General features: G+C 46.6%; 1 long non-coding RNA gene across 1 annotated transcript in view; it reads left to right on the top strand.

The window, feature by feature from the left end:
- Positions 1–10,929, top strand: part of LOC134943755 (uncharacterized) — a 103,579-nt gene extending 92,650 nt beyond the window's left edge. The window contains exons 3-4 of the long non-coding RNA XR_010181726.1: positions 7,366–7,473; positions 10,117–10,929. This is a non-coding gene — a long non-coding RNA (uncharacterized LOC134943755). The remainder of the gene's footprint in view (positions 1–7,365; positions 7,474–10,116) is intronic.
- The last annotated feature ends 2,893 nt before the right edge of the window (positions 10,930–13,822 follow it).

Raw genomic sequence — 13,822 nt, forward strand, 5'->3', positions numbered from 1 at the left:
AGGCTGGAAAATATCCTTAAAAGTATATACACACATACTGGTGTTATACTGCGACCAGCAATCGCCTCAGCCTAGATGTGCAGTGCTGGGGTGGCTTGGTCGGATTCCCTGACTGAAAATATTGATACCCTGGACAGGGACAATATATTATTGACTATAGAGCAATTAAAGGATGCATTCCTATATATGCGAGATGCACAGAGAGACATTTGCACTCTGGCATCAAGAGTAAGTGCGATGTCCATTTCTGCCAGAAGAGGATTATGGACGCGACAGTGGTCAGGGGATGCGGATTCCAAACGGCATATGGAAGTATTGCCGTATAAAGGGGAGGAGTTATTTGGGGGCGGTCTATCGGACCTGGTGGCCACGGCAACGGCTGGGAAATCCACCTTTTTACCCCAAGTCACCTCGCAGCAGAAAAAGATACCGTCTTTTCAGGCTCAGTCCTTTCGTCCCCATAAGGGCAAGCGGGCAAAAGGCCACTCATATCTGCCCCGGGGCAGAGGAAGGGGAAAAAGACTGCAACAGACAGCTTCTTCCCACGAACAGAAGCCTTCCCCCGCTTCTGCCAAGTCCTCAGCATGACGCTGGGGCCTTACAAGCGGACTCAGGCACGGTGGGGGCCCGTCTCAAGAATTTCAGCGCGCAGTGGGCTCACTCGCAAGTGGACCCCTGGATCCTGCAGGTAGTATCTCAGGGGTACAAATTGGAATTCGAGACGTCTCCCCCTCGCCGGTTCCTGAAGTCTGCTTTACCAACGTCTACCCCCGACAGGGAGGCGGTATTGGAAGCCATTCACAAGCTGTATTCCCAGCAAGTGATAATCAAGGTACCCCTCCTACAACAGGGAAAGGGGTATTACTCCACGCTGTTTGTGGTACCGAAGCCGGACGGCTCGGTGAGACCCATTTTAAATCTGAAAGCCTTGAACACTTACATAAAAAGGTTCAAGTTCAAGATGGAGTCACTCAGAGCAGTGATAGCGAACCTGGAAGAAGGGGACTACATGGTGTCTCTGGACATCAAGGATGCTTACCTCCATGTCCCAATTTGCCCTTCTCACCAAGGGTACCTCAGGTTTGTGGTACAGAACTGTCACTATCGGTTTCAGACACTGCCGTTTGGATTGTCCACGGCACCCCGGGTCTTTACCAAGGTAATGGCCGAAATGATGATTCTTCTTCGAAGAAAAGGCGTCTTAATTATCCCTTACTTGGACGATCTCCTGATAAGGGCACGGTCCAGAGAACAGTTAGAGGTCGGAGTAGCACTATCTCAAATAGTACTACGACAGCACGGATGGATTCTAAATATTCCAAAATCGCATCTGATTCCGACGACACGTCTGCTGTTCCTAGGGATGATTCTGGACACAGTACAGAAAAAGGTGTTTCTCCCGGAAGAGAAAGCCAGGGAGTTATCCGACCTAGTCAGGAAACTCCTAAGACCAGGCCAGGTGTCAGTGCATCAGTGCACACAAGGGTCCTGGGAAAGATGGTGGCTTCTTACGAAGCGATTCCATTCGGCAGATTCCACGCAAGAACTTTTCAGTTGGATCTGCTAGACAAATGGTCCGGATCGCATCTTCAAATGCATCAGCGGATAACCCTGTCTCCAAGGACAAGGGTGTCTCTCCTGTGGTGGTTACAGAGTGCTCATCTCCTAGAGGGCCGCAGATTCGGCATTCAGGATTGGGTCCTGGTGACCACGGATGCCAGCCTGAGAGGCTGGGGAGCAGTCACACAGGGAAAAAATTTCCAGGGCTTGTGGTCAAGCATGGAAACGTCACTTCACATAAATATCCTGTAACTAAGGGCCATTTACAATGCCCTAAGTCAGGCAAGGCCTCTGCTTCAGGGTCAGCCTGTATTGATCCAGTCGGACAACATCACGGCAGTCGCCCACGTAAACAGACAGGGCGGCACAAGAAGCAGGAGGGCAATGACGGAAGTGGCAAGGATTCTTCGCTGGGCGGAAAATCATGTGATAGCACTGTCAGCAGTGTTCATTCCGGGAGTGGACAACTGGGAAGCAGACTTCCTCAGCAGACACGATCTTCACCCGGGGGAGTGGGGACTTCACCCAGAAGTCTTCCACATGATTGTAAACCGTTGGGAAAAACCAAAGGTGGACATGATGGCGTCTCGCCTCAACAAAAAACTGGACAGATATTGCTCCAGGTCAAGGGACCCTCAGGCAATAGCTGTGGACGCTCTGGTAACACCGTGGGTGTACCGGTCAGTGTATGTGTTCCCTCCTCTTCCTCTCATACCAAAAGTACTGAGAATCATAAGAAGGAGAGGAGTAAAGACTATACTCGTGGCTCCGGATTGGCCAAGAAGGACTTGGTACCCGGAAATTCAAGAGGTGCTCACGGAAGACCCGTGGCCTCTACCTCTAAGACAGGACCTGCTCCTGCAGGGACCATGTCTGTTCCAAGACTTACCGCGGCTGCGTTTGACGGCATGGCGGTTGAACGCCGGATCCTGAAGGAAAAAGGCATTCCGGATGAAGTCATCCCTACCCTGATCAAAGCCAGGAAGGATGTAACCGTACAACATTATCACCGTATTTGGCGTAAATATGTTGCGTGGTGCGAGGCCAGGAAGGCCCCTACGGAGGAATTTCAACTGGGTCGATTCCTGCATTTCCTGCAAACAGGACTGTCTATGGGCCTCAAATTAGGGTCCATTAAGGTTCAAATTTCGGCCCTGTCGATATTCTTCCAAAAAGAACTAGCTTCTGTTCCTGAAGTTCAGACGTTTGTCAAGGGAGTACTGCATATACAGCCTCCTTTTGTGCCTCCAGTGGCACCTTGGGATCTCAATGTAGTGTTGGGATTCCAAAAATCACATTGGTTTGAACCACTCACCACTGTGGACTTGAAATATCTCACATGGAAAGTGGTAATGCTGTTAGCCCTGGCTTCAGCCAGGCATGTATCAGAATTGGCGGCTTTATCCTATAAAAGCCCTTACCTAATTTTTCATACGGACAGGGCAGAATTGAGGACTCGTCCTCAATTTCTCCCTAAGGTGGTTTCAGCATTTCACTTAAACCAACCTACTGTGGTGCCTGCGGCTACTAGGGACTTGGAGGATTCCAAGTTGCTGGACGTAGTCAGGGCCCTGAAAATATATGTTTCCAGGACGGCTGGAGTCAGAAAATCTGACTTGCTGTTTATCCTGTATGCACCCAACAAGCTGGGTGCTCCTGCTTCTAAGCAGACGATTGCTCGTTGGATTTGTAGTACAATTCAGCTTGCACATTCTGTGGCAGGCCTGCCACAGCCAAAATCTGTAAAAGCCCATTCCACACGGAAAGTGGGCTCATCTTGGGCGGCTGCCCGAGGGGTCTCGGCTTTACAACTTTGCCGAGCAGCTACTTGGTCAGGGGCAAACACGTTTGCTAAATTCTACAAATTTGATACCCTGGCTGAGGAGGACCTGGAGTTCTCTCATTCGGTGCTGCAGAGTCATCCGCACTCTCCCGCCCGTTTGGGAGCTTTGGTATAATCCCCATGGTCCTTTTGGAGTCCCCAGCATCCACTAGGACGTTAGAGAAAATAAGAATTTACTTACCGATAATTCTATTTCTCATAGTCCGTAGTGGATGCTGGGCGCCCATCCCAAGTGCGGATTGTCTGCAATACTTGTACATAGTTATTGTTACAAAAATCGGGTTATTGTTGTTGTGAGCCATCTTTTCAGAGGCTCCTTCTGTTATCATGCTGTTAACTGGGTTCAGATCACAAGTTGTACGGTGTGATTGGTGTGGCTGGTATGAGTCTTACCCGGGATTCAAAATCCTTCCTTATTGTGTACGCTCGTCCGGGCACAGTATCCTAACTGAGGCTTGGAGGAGGGTCATAGGGGGAGGAGCCAGTGCACACCAGCTAGTCCTAAAGCTTTTACTTTGTGCCCAGTCTCCTGCGGAGCCGCTATTCCCCATGGTCCTTTCGGAGTCCCCAGCATCCACTACGGACTATGAGAAATAGAATTATCGGTAAGTAAATTCTTATTATATACTGGTGGTCAGCATACTGTGCAAAACTGAAATGCACCACAGGTATGGATGGATAGTATACTTGACGACACAGAGGTAGGTACAGCAGTGGCCTACTGTACCGTACTGCTATATATTATATACTGGTGGTCAGCAAACTGTGCAAAACTGAAATGCACCACAGGTATGGATGGATAGTATACTTGACGACACAGAGGTAGGTACAGCAGTGGCCTACTGTACCGTACTGCTTTATATTATATACTGGAGGTCAGCAAACTGTGCAAAACTGAAATGCACCACAGGTATGGATGGATAGTATACTTGACGACACAGAGGTAGGTACAGCAGTGGCCTACTGTACCGTACTGCTATATATTATATACTAATGGTCAGCAAACTGTGCAAAACTGAAATGCACCACAGGTATGGATGGATAGTATACTTGACGACACAGAGGTAGGTACAGTAGTGGCCTACTGTACCGTACTGCTATATATTATATACTGGTGGTCAGCAAACTGTGCAAAACTGAAATGCACCACAGGTATGGATGGATAGTATACTTGACGACACAGAGGTAGGTATAGCAGTGGCCTACTGTACCGTACTGCTATATATTATATACTGGTGGTCAGCAAACTGTGCAAAACTTAAATGCACCACAGGTATGGATGGATAGTATACTTGACGACACAGAGGTAGGTACAGCAGTGACCTTCTGTACCGTACTCCTATATATTATATACTGGTGGTCAGCAAAATTATGCACTGTACTCCTACTATATACTGTCTACAATGCAGCACAGATATGGAGTGTTTTTCAGGCAGACAACGTATACTGGTGGTCACTGGTCAGCAAAACTCTGCACTGTACTCCTCCTATATAATATTATATTGGTGGTCCCCAGTCCCCACAATAAAGCAGCACACTGAGCACAGATATGGAGTGTTTTTCAGGCAGACAACGTATACTGGGGGTCACTGTCAGCAAAACTCTGCACTGTACTCCTGCTATATAATACAGCTGCTCCCCAGTCTCCACAATTAAGCAGTGTGAGCACAGATATATGCAGCACACTGAGCACAGATAAGGAGCGTTTTTTTCAGGCAGAGAATGGATAAAACTGGTGGTCACTGATCAGCAAAACTCTGCACTGTACTCCTCCTATATTAATATACAGCTGCTCCCCAGTCCCCACAATTAAGCAATAAGTAAAGCAAGCACAAATATTTGCATCAACAATACACGGAGAGGACCCCAGCCACGTCCTCTCCCTAACATTTCCAATGCACGAGTGAAAATGGCGGCGACGCGCGGCTGCTTATATAGAATCCGAATCTCACGAGAATCCGACAGCGGGATGATGACATTCGGGCGCGCTCGGGTTAACCGAGCCATACGGGAGAATCCGAGTATGCCTCGGACCCGTGTAAAAAGTGTGAAGTTCGGGGGGGTTCGGTTTCCGAGGAACCGAACCCGCTCATCACTAGTTTTTATCTTTATAAAAGCCTATAAGGGCGCGCTGTGGCTGGCTTCTTGTGCTCTGTGACTCTCTGAAGATATTCGGGGGGGGGGGGGGGGACGACTGTGTTGACATTTTCCTGTGTATGTGTAATCCACTTTACCATGTTTAAGGTACTTTGTCCTGTACTGCAGAATGTATTTCTTTTCCTGGGGAGTCTATACCATGCTCAAAACTGTACACATCTCAGGCTTCGGTGGCAGATCCCCCTTGGGTGGCCTCCATAAGGTGTACTTTAAGAATATATCACTTCCAATATATCCCATACTGGGTAGAAGCCGCAGTTTTGAGAAAAGTGGAGTTTCAAATCCCACTGCTGTGCCTCTCACCCCATCTCCGTACCCTAGAAAGCGTACACTTGCACATATAATGCATATATATGAGAGGTCCAACAGCGGCGATGCTTTTGTACTTGAAGAGTAACTCCCAGCCAGTGCAGCTCCTGCGTGCTGGCCGGGAGTTACTCATTGTTGTGATAGTTGCAGTGGCTGCGTGTGACGTCATGCAGCCGCTGCAGCCCACCCCCGCACGGTCCGTCCATGCCTGCATTGGCCAGACCGCACCCACAAAACGGCGGCCAAACCCCTCCCACCCAGCGACCGCCTCTCCCTGTCAATCAGGCAGAGGCAATCGCTGGGCTACGACAGCCGTCGGCTGTCTGGCATGCGTCGGCGCACTGCGGCGCCGGCACATGCGCACTTCTGACCTGATCGCTGCTCTGCGATTAACGGCAGCGTGTGATCAGGTCAGAATGACCCCCAATGTCTCTCTACCAATATGTAGTTTCGGGTTTTTGGGATCTGGATTGGTTTTGCCAAAACCACCCTTGCAGGTTTCGGATCTGTATTTTTATTTTTTTTTAAATCATTAAAACAGCTAAAATCACAGAATTCGGGCCTGTTTCTGTTCCTACAGTATTATTAACCTCAATAACATTAGTTTCCACTCATTTCCAGTCAATTTTGACCACCTCACAGCTCACAATATTGTTTTCATCCAGTTTAGGCCAAAAGGTTGCAGCGAGGTAGCTGGATGACTAAGCCAAGAGACAGCAGTGGGCGGCACAAACATGTAGCACTTAAACTTCCAACATGGCACTTCTAGGAAACAGAATGGCACTGCAGTGGCAGATAGGGTGGCAGTTTAATAAACTATACAAATCATACTTGCCTACTCTCCCGGAATGGGCGGGAGGCTCCCGAAAATCGGGTGACCCTCCCGCCCCCCCGGAAGAGCAGGCAAGTCTCCCGATTTTTTAGGGGCCCCCCTGCCCGGCCGCCCACTTAGTGAGTACAGTGGGCGGTCCGGGCAGTCGATGACGTGATTCTTGCTGAATTACATAGCAGGGGCATGGCTTAAATGAAGTGCCGCGATAACCCCTCCCCTGTTCCGCCTCCACCCGCCCCTGTTTTGCCTCCGCCCCGCCCCCTATCCGTGTCATAACCCGCCCCGCCCCCCTGCTGAGCCGACTTGGCTGCTCTCTCCCGGAGAGAGCAGCCAGGATGTCGGCATGTATGATACAAATGCTTGTCGTCACAGTCAGCAATGCTCCAAACAGCACAGAATGCAAAGAAAAGAGGTGCAAGATGGAATTGTACTTGGACCCTCCCACACACCCTTATGTTGTATATATTAAACAGGACATGCACAGTTTAACAAACCAATCATTTTAGCGACAGGGACTGTTACTTGTGGCTGAACTTATTGGTTTGGGTCCTCACAGAACAATTTTTTAGAAGGACTACCTCCAGTAAGTAATGACTCTGAGGATGTTGATGATGAAGTGTTAATCACATTATAATCTTGTACAATATATTTTATGTCTTTGCAGCAAATTACGTAACATGGAGGAAGTGCCTAGATGGCTAACGTTCCTACCTCAACTAACTTTGGCCTCACAAATTGAGCAGATGCTTTCACAAACATTGCCAGGATTGAGGTAAAAATAATCCCACACCCATGAGGTGTTTTTTTTGGTCTTATGCCCAGGCTTCACAATGGCTTTCTTTTTATCACGGTCAAAAACTTTATCCACCTGTGGCTGACTTACGCAAACAACATCATCAACATCCTCAGTGTCAGATAGTAGTAGTACACACATATCCTCCTCATCCTGTTCCACTTCCACACACAAATTCTCAACTTCTATTATGTCCTCCTCATCATCACCATATTTACTTGTACTGCTCCCTCCATATGCAGATGGTTCAGAAATGGTGGAAGGAGGTGAAAGTTGCTTCTCTATGAGGACAGTGTGAGAAATGACAGTCTCACACATAGCTGGCGTGGACACCCCTAAACTTCCCTTAAGAATGTCTAATGGTCCTGCTTCTGAATGCACAGTTTGTCTTACTGCCTCTGCAGCTAAATTTCCTTTTGATGTTTTTTGTTTACCACTGTAAAATTAAATGATTTTACATGCCCTGACTTAAGCCCCTGGGCATCTGCCTTAGTAGATGACGCTGACGGACTCGTATCGTCATGATTGGTGCAGCACCTGCACCACTAGTATGTGCTTCCTGCTCTCCTCTCAATTGTTCATCCTCCATATCTATCCACAAACACGAATGAAGTGGAGTACAGCACACACCACAATTTGTACAAAAAAAGTACCACCTTCAGTGTCGCACAATACAAGTATGAGTCAGAAATAGTAATCAAACACTGCGGTTTAATTTCACTAACTGTCGCAAAAATATGTGTATGAGTACAAAATAATAATCAAACACTACAGTTTAATGTCACTAACAGTGTCACAATACGTGTATGAGTATAAAAATAGTAATCAAACACTGCGGTTTAATTTCACCAACAGTGTCGCACAATACGTGTATGAGTCAGAAATAGTCATTAAAAACTGCAGTTGACCTTCAACGATGTTGCACAATACTTGTATGAATAGGAAATAAAATATATTACTGTGGTACCACCTTCACCCACAACGTCACACAATACATGTATGAGTCAGAAATAGTAATCGAACACTGCTGTTGACCTTCACCAACAGTGTCGCACAATACGTCTATGAGTACGAAATAATAATATGCTACAGTCTGACCAGCAGTGTCACAGTACTTATGAAAATAAAATAAAAATGATATAGTACACTGGGGTACAGCACAACAGGCTTTTTGTTTTTAGCTTTTATTATTTTCATTTTACACTGGGGTGGAGCCCTTGGATGTGATAAAGCTAACTATTTATCTTATAACATTTACTATAAATGGGTAAGAGACTCAGTACGCAATTGGCGTGTGGGGTACCGTAAGGGTACGCACTTAGCGTAGCATACGCTCGGCCGTGATCGAGACGCACATGCGACACGCTCGCTCACAGCTTAATGCGTGGTGTCAAGCACGCTATAGGCGGCTGACTACCGTAATGCTACGCTACCAGCGTAGCGGACGCTCGAGTCCACGAGGAGAACACGAGCGGCGCAGACGCTCACGGGATGACAATCAGTAAACCTTGAATGTAACACACAGAAAGGATACTCTTATACTGTAAACCTTGTACTGAAATACTGTAGCGATGTAACGCTGCTTAACCTTGTTAATGCTAAAGCTGCTTGAGCGTTTGAGACGCTCCTATTACCCTCTGCAATATAATAAACACACGATACCTTGCTAAGGTTCCAACACCTTTACTAACAAGCTTTTAGTTATATCGAAAAGGGGAAACAGTTTACAAGTCATACACTACAAGCTAACATATCATTCTAACAGAATATCTAGACAGAAATATACAATAGCGTCACAATCCTATACTATAACAGAGAGAGAGAGAGAGTATGGCCAATACAAACAGAGAACAAGTTGGTTACAGAGAATTACTTACACACACTGGGGAATGATCGCTGCGCAGCTCTGGTACCAGCTCCGAGTTAGTCAAGATGAAAACCGTTTGTGGAGAGTGAGAGAGCTGCCCAGGCTGGCTGATCTTATATACACTGCGTACAGTACACTACAAAGGGACCTATAATCTCATTGTTCATTGGACACAGGAATGTCTCCTCGCATCATAACAAAAGGTCATAGGTTAGTTTGAACAGGTGGGCTGTGACTATATCAAACTGCTCAGGTGGGAGGGAATCTGAAGATTCCCGCCGCATGGGTAATGAATCGCAAATATAGTAAATGTCCAGAAAATACTAATGGCCATAACTATACGCAGGAGCGATTAATCTTTACCTAACCAGCACCGGATTGTTTCTAATAAAATGTTCTTTAGTTAGGTACCAGACACAGCTGCTCAACCCTGTCTGACCCTTCGTACCATGCAAAGAGGAATTCCTCTGTCCAGCGACCCTTTACATTAAACAAACTTACAGTCATTATTAAGGGGAACATTATCTATAAAACATACTATTTGGTTTTATTATTTAACGATTGAGTCGCCCGCTAGACGCACACGAACTCTACCGTAAATGCACATACCACGCGCTCGAGCGCATGGCCGAGGAGGCGCCATCACGCAGCAGCGAGTATCCGTGCGCACGGGAGAGAATGTGCACGTGCAGCAGGCACGCGCATGAGGTGAATATATGGCAACGTGTAGCATGATATTTTTCCGACTTTGACAGATGGATGCACAGATCACCCCTTTCAGATACAGCAGACAGAGCACCCCTTCCAGATACAGCAGACAGAGCACCCCGTCTGGAGGGATACAGCAGACAGAGCACCACTTTCAGATTCAACAGAGCACCCCTTTCAGATACAGCAGACAGAGCACCCCTTCCAGATACAGCAGACAGAGCACCCCGTCTGGAGGGATACAGCAGACAGAGCACCCCTTCCAGATACAACAGAGCACCCTTTTCAGATACAGCAGACAGAGCATGCACCCCACATCAGACAACACAGTACTGAGACAGACACATCCGTCCAGTACACTCTACACAGCCGTAGTGAAGATGGCACCCATAACCAGGACCTTTATAGAATACAAAAACCTGTGAGAATCCGACAGCGGGATGATGACGTTCAGCCTCGATTTGGGATCCGAGTAAGGCGGGAAGTCCCGAGCCAGACTTGGATCTGGACTCGGATTCCAAAGTTCGGGTGTGTCCAGTTCTTGGAGAACCAGACCCGCTCATCTCTAATAATAACCATTTTAAAATACATAGAGCATTATTAGTATGTGACTGCACTGTGGTCCCCCCCTTACCCCCATCCCCACCTTACCCCCCTCTTCCCCCTTCCCTTTACATCTGACACTTTATTGACGATGTTTCTTCTCTCGATTATTGTTGTTTCTTTTTACGAAAATAATATGGTTTGTGTTGGACGGTGGTTCCTTGACCGTTTGTCCTTTTTCTTATTGTATTGCTTATCCAGTTTATTTGACCATACAAAATAAAGAATTTAAAATAAAAATAAAAAAAATACATAGAGCATACTAGTGACTGCAATACAGAGAACATCTTATTAACCAACATAGAATACATTGAGCACACTAGTGACTATCATACAATAGATTTTATGTAAGACCTCCAAACATGATCATCCCATTTTTATTAATTAAATGCTCCATAAAAGTTATAAACTATTTCGAGCAGCATCGTCACAACTCCCTTATCTCCATTATTAGTTAATTCCAATTCAATCTCATCAAAAGAACCTCTTTTTCTTAATTGATGCCATTAAAAGCACTAACCATTTCACTCATAAACAAATGAATAATCCCAACAAACCCCTTTAATTCGTAACATTTCACATTACCTCGTTTATAATTATTCCTAAATCTATCCCCACTCAGCTATTGCTGATCCATATTATTCTCTTTTGTGCTGCCACACAGGTACCGCTGTGGCCTCCGAGGAAGAGAGGCCACCAGAGAGGAGGTGGAGGCTGGGCAGCATATTGCTAACCTTTTCAGGAACAGTGCTGAGAAGGCCTCCTACCGGGAGGAGGTGTGCAGCCTCTGTGCACCTGCCCCCTCTCATCGGCACAAACATTGTGCCCGAGTCTACTGCACAAGTGCTGATCTCTGGGAACATGGTGCCCACATCACTTTCCCAGTGATTGTTCTACTGCACAGATCTTCATGTAAATGGGGCACCATGTTCTCCGTGATTTCTGCAGTGCTGATGGCCAGGTAAGTATTGTCTATGTGTGTAGAGTGTGCAGTGTGGGTTTGTGTAGGTTTCCTCCCACACTCCAAAGACATCCTGTTAAATGAATTGACGTTTGTGTATCCATCTATTATGGAATATAGAAGTGAGCTCCATTGGGACAGTGACTGTTGTGAATTATTAAATATTCTCTGTTAAGTGCAGGGACTATGGGACTAATTCAGTCCTGATCGCAGCAGAAAATGTTTTCTCTAATGGGCAATACCATGTGCACTGCAGGTGGGGGGGGGGGGCTGATGTAACATGTGCAGAGAGAGTTAGATTTGGGTGAGGTGTGTTCAAACTGAAATGTAAATTGCATTGTAAAAATAAAGCAGCCAGTATTTACCCTGCACTTAAACAAAATAACCCTCCCATATCTAACTCTCTCTGCACATGTTATATCTGCCCCACCTGCAGTGCACATGGTTTTGCCCATTAGAGAAAGATTTTGCTGCTGCGATCAGGTCTGAATTAAGCCCTATATCAGCCCACCTTCCCCCAACTGCCCAACTTTTACCATGCAAGGAATATACGGGCTGATTGTGTGACCTGTTGCACAAGGAAGCTAGCATTTGCATATTATCGTTCCAGCGACTCCACTGGCAGACTGAAGAACTGACATCACTGAATCAAGCCATCAGTATTGAGCTAGGTATAAGTCGGGTATGATCTTTAGAACTCTGTGGGCGGTATTCAATTCTTTTCACCCCCTTCCACACCCGTTCTGTTTCTGCTGCCGGGCGTGATATAATAATTTCAGCTTGCTACCCCCAGGGTAGTGAGGGCGCCCAACCCTTTACGCAGCTAAACCTGATTACTATGGGCGCGATATGCGTGATAATGGGGATCACTTTAGAAAGGAGATTGGGTGTGATATATTATTTGAATACCGCCCTAAATCTGTGTACTAATTATAAATTACAGTGCAACGTAGTTTTCCACGGTGTAAATTTATTGTTGCTCCGTTTTGCTTTGCTCCCATTTCTGCATGAGGCCTGTAACACATAACATAGCATGGGTTACATGCTAGAATCACTTAATGTGTTTCCCTTTCCTTGCAGGGGTGGACTGGCCCACAGGGTACAGGGGATATCACCGGTGGACCCCACTGCCTGAGGGCCCGATCCCTTACTCTAATGTCAGGTTCCAGACAGTGCAATCAGATTACACATTATTAATTATATTAGAGGGTCAGTTCCATGGTCTCTAATCTTTGTCCAAGCCTCTGTGTGTGCTGGTCTCACCTCTTGGTAACTTGGCACACCCCTTAACTATAGACCCTACCACTGTATCCCCCCGGTAGGCCCATCATTCCCCAGTCCGACACTGTTTCCATGCATGCTAATATTGCATTCACTTAACTCTACTATTGGTTAATTAAAAAGAACTATTAAAATCCATTTGGATGATGTTTCTCTTTTCCTGTGGGAAAGAACAGAGTGACCAGGGAATTCTGAGGCCTCAATAGTAATGTGGCAGTGGAAATAACACTGAACCCATTCATACACACTGCTCAGGAAGCACTGCATTATACAATGGAGTCATTGTGAGCGATGACAGATTACCCATAAGGCTGTTTAGGTGGGTGCCTAAGGCCCAGTGGGTCATAGGGGGCCTGCCATCCACCAGAAGCCAACCATTTACATTTCAGGAATTTATTTTTAAATAAAACTTTCCTTATGAGCAGACAGAGCATCAGGACTGAGAGCCTGATTCTAATTTGCCCTGTGTTAGCATCGCTGCTGTGCCCATGGACGTAACAACGATGGTAACATATGCAGCGTCCATCGGTTTACTCTGCAGGACCATCAGCCAACTGAGTGACCTCCTAGTTACTTAGGATGGCTGTGTATTCTAGCCTTACAGGGCCAGGAAATCAGGGTTCACAGACTGGCCGCCACAGCACCATAAAAGCACCTTTTTTTTAAACTCTCCTGCACCCCCCCACCCCCTCTCCACCCCAAAACACAAGACTCGTTCTGCACATGTGCAGGAGAGATCCTGCGCTAAGCACCCACGATCGTGTGAGTACATAAACCATCGGGTTTACATACTAATCTGAATTAGGCCCTGAGTAAGAGAGGGTTTGCAAATTCTGATGTGCACCGGGTCAGTTGACCATGTCAACATTCATAGGGTGAGATTCAAATGTTCCGTCCTCTCCTTCCAG

This window comes from Pseudophryne corroboree, chromosome 7 (genome assembly GCF_028390025.1).
Source record: "Pseudophryne corroboree isolate aPseCor3 chromosome 7, aPseCor3.hap2, whole genome shotgun sequence".
In the NCBI taxonomy this organism is placed as follows: domain Eukaryota; kingdom Metazoa; phylum Chordata; class Amphibia; order Anura; family Myobatrachidae; genus Pseudophryne; species Pseudophryne corroboree.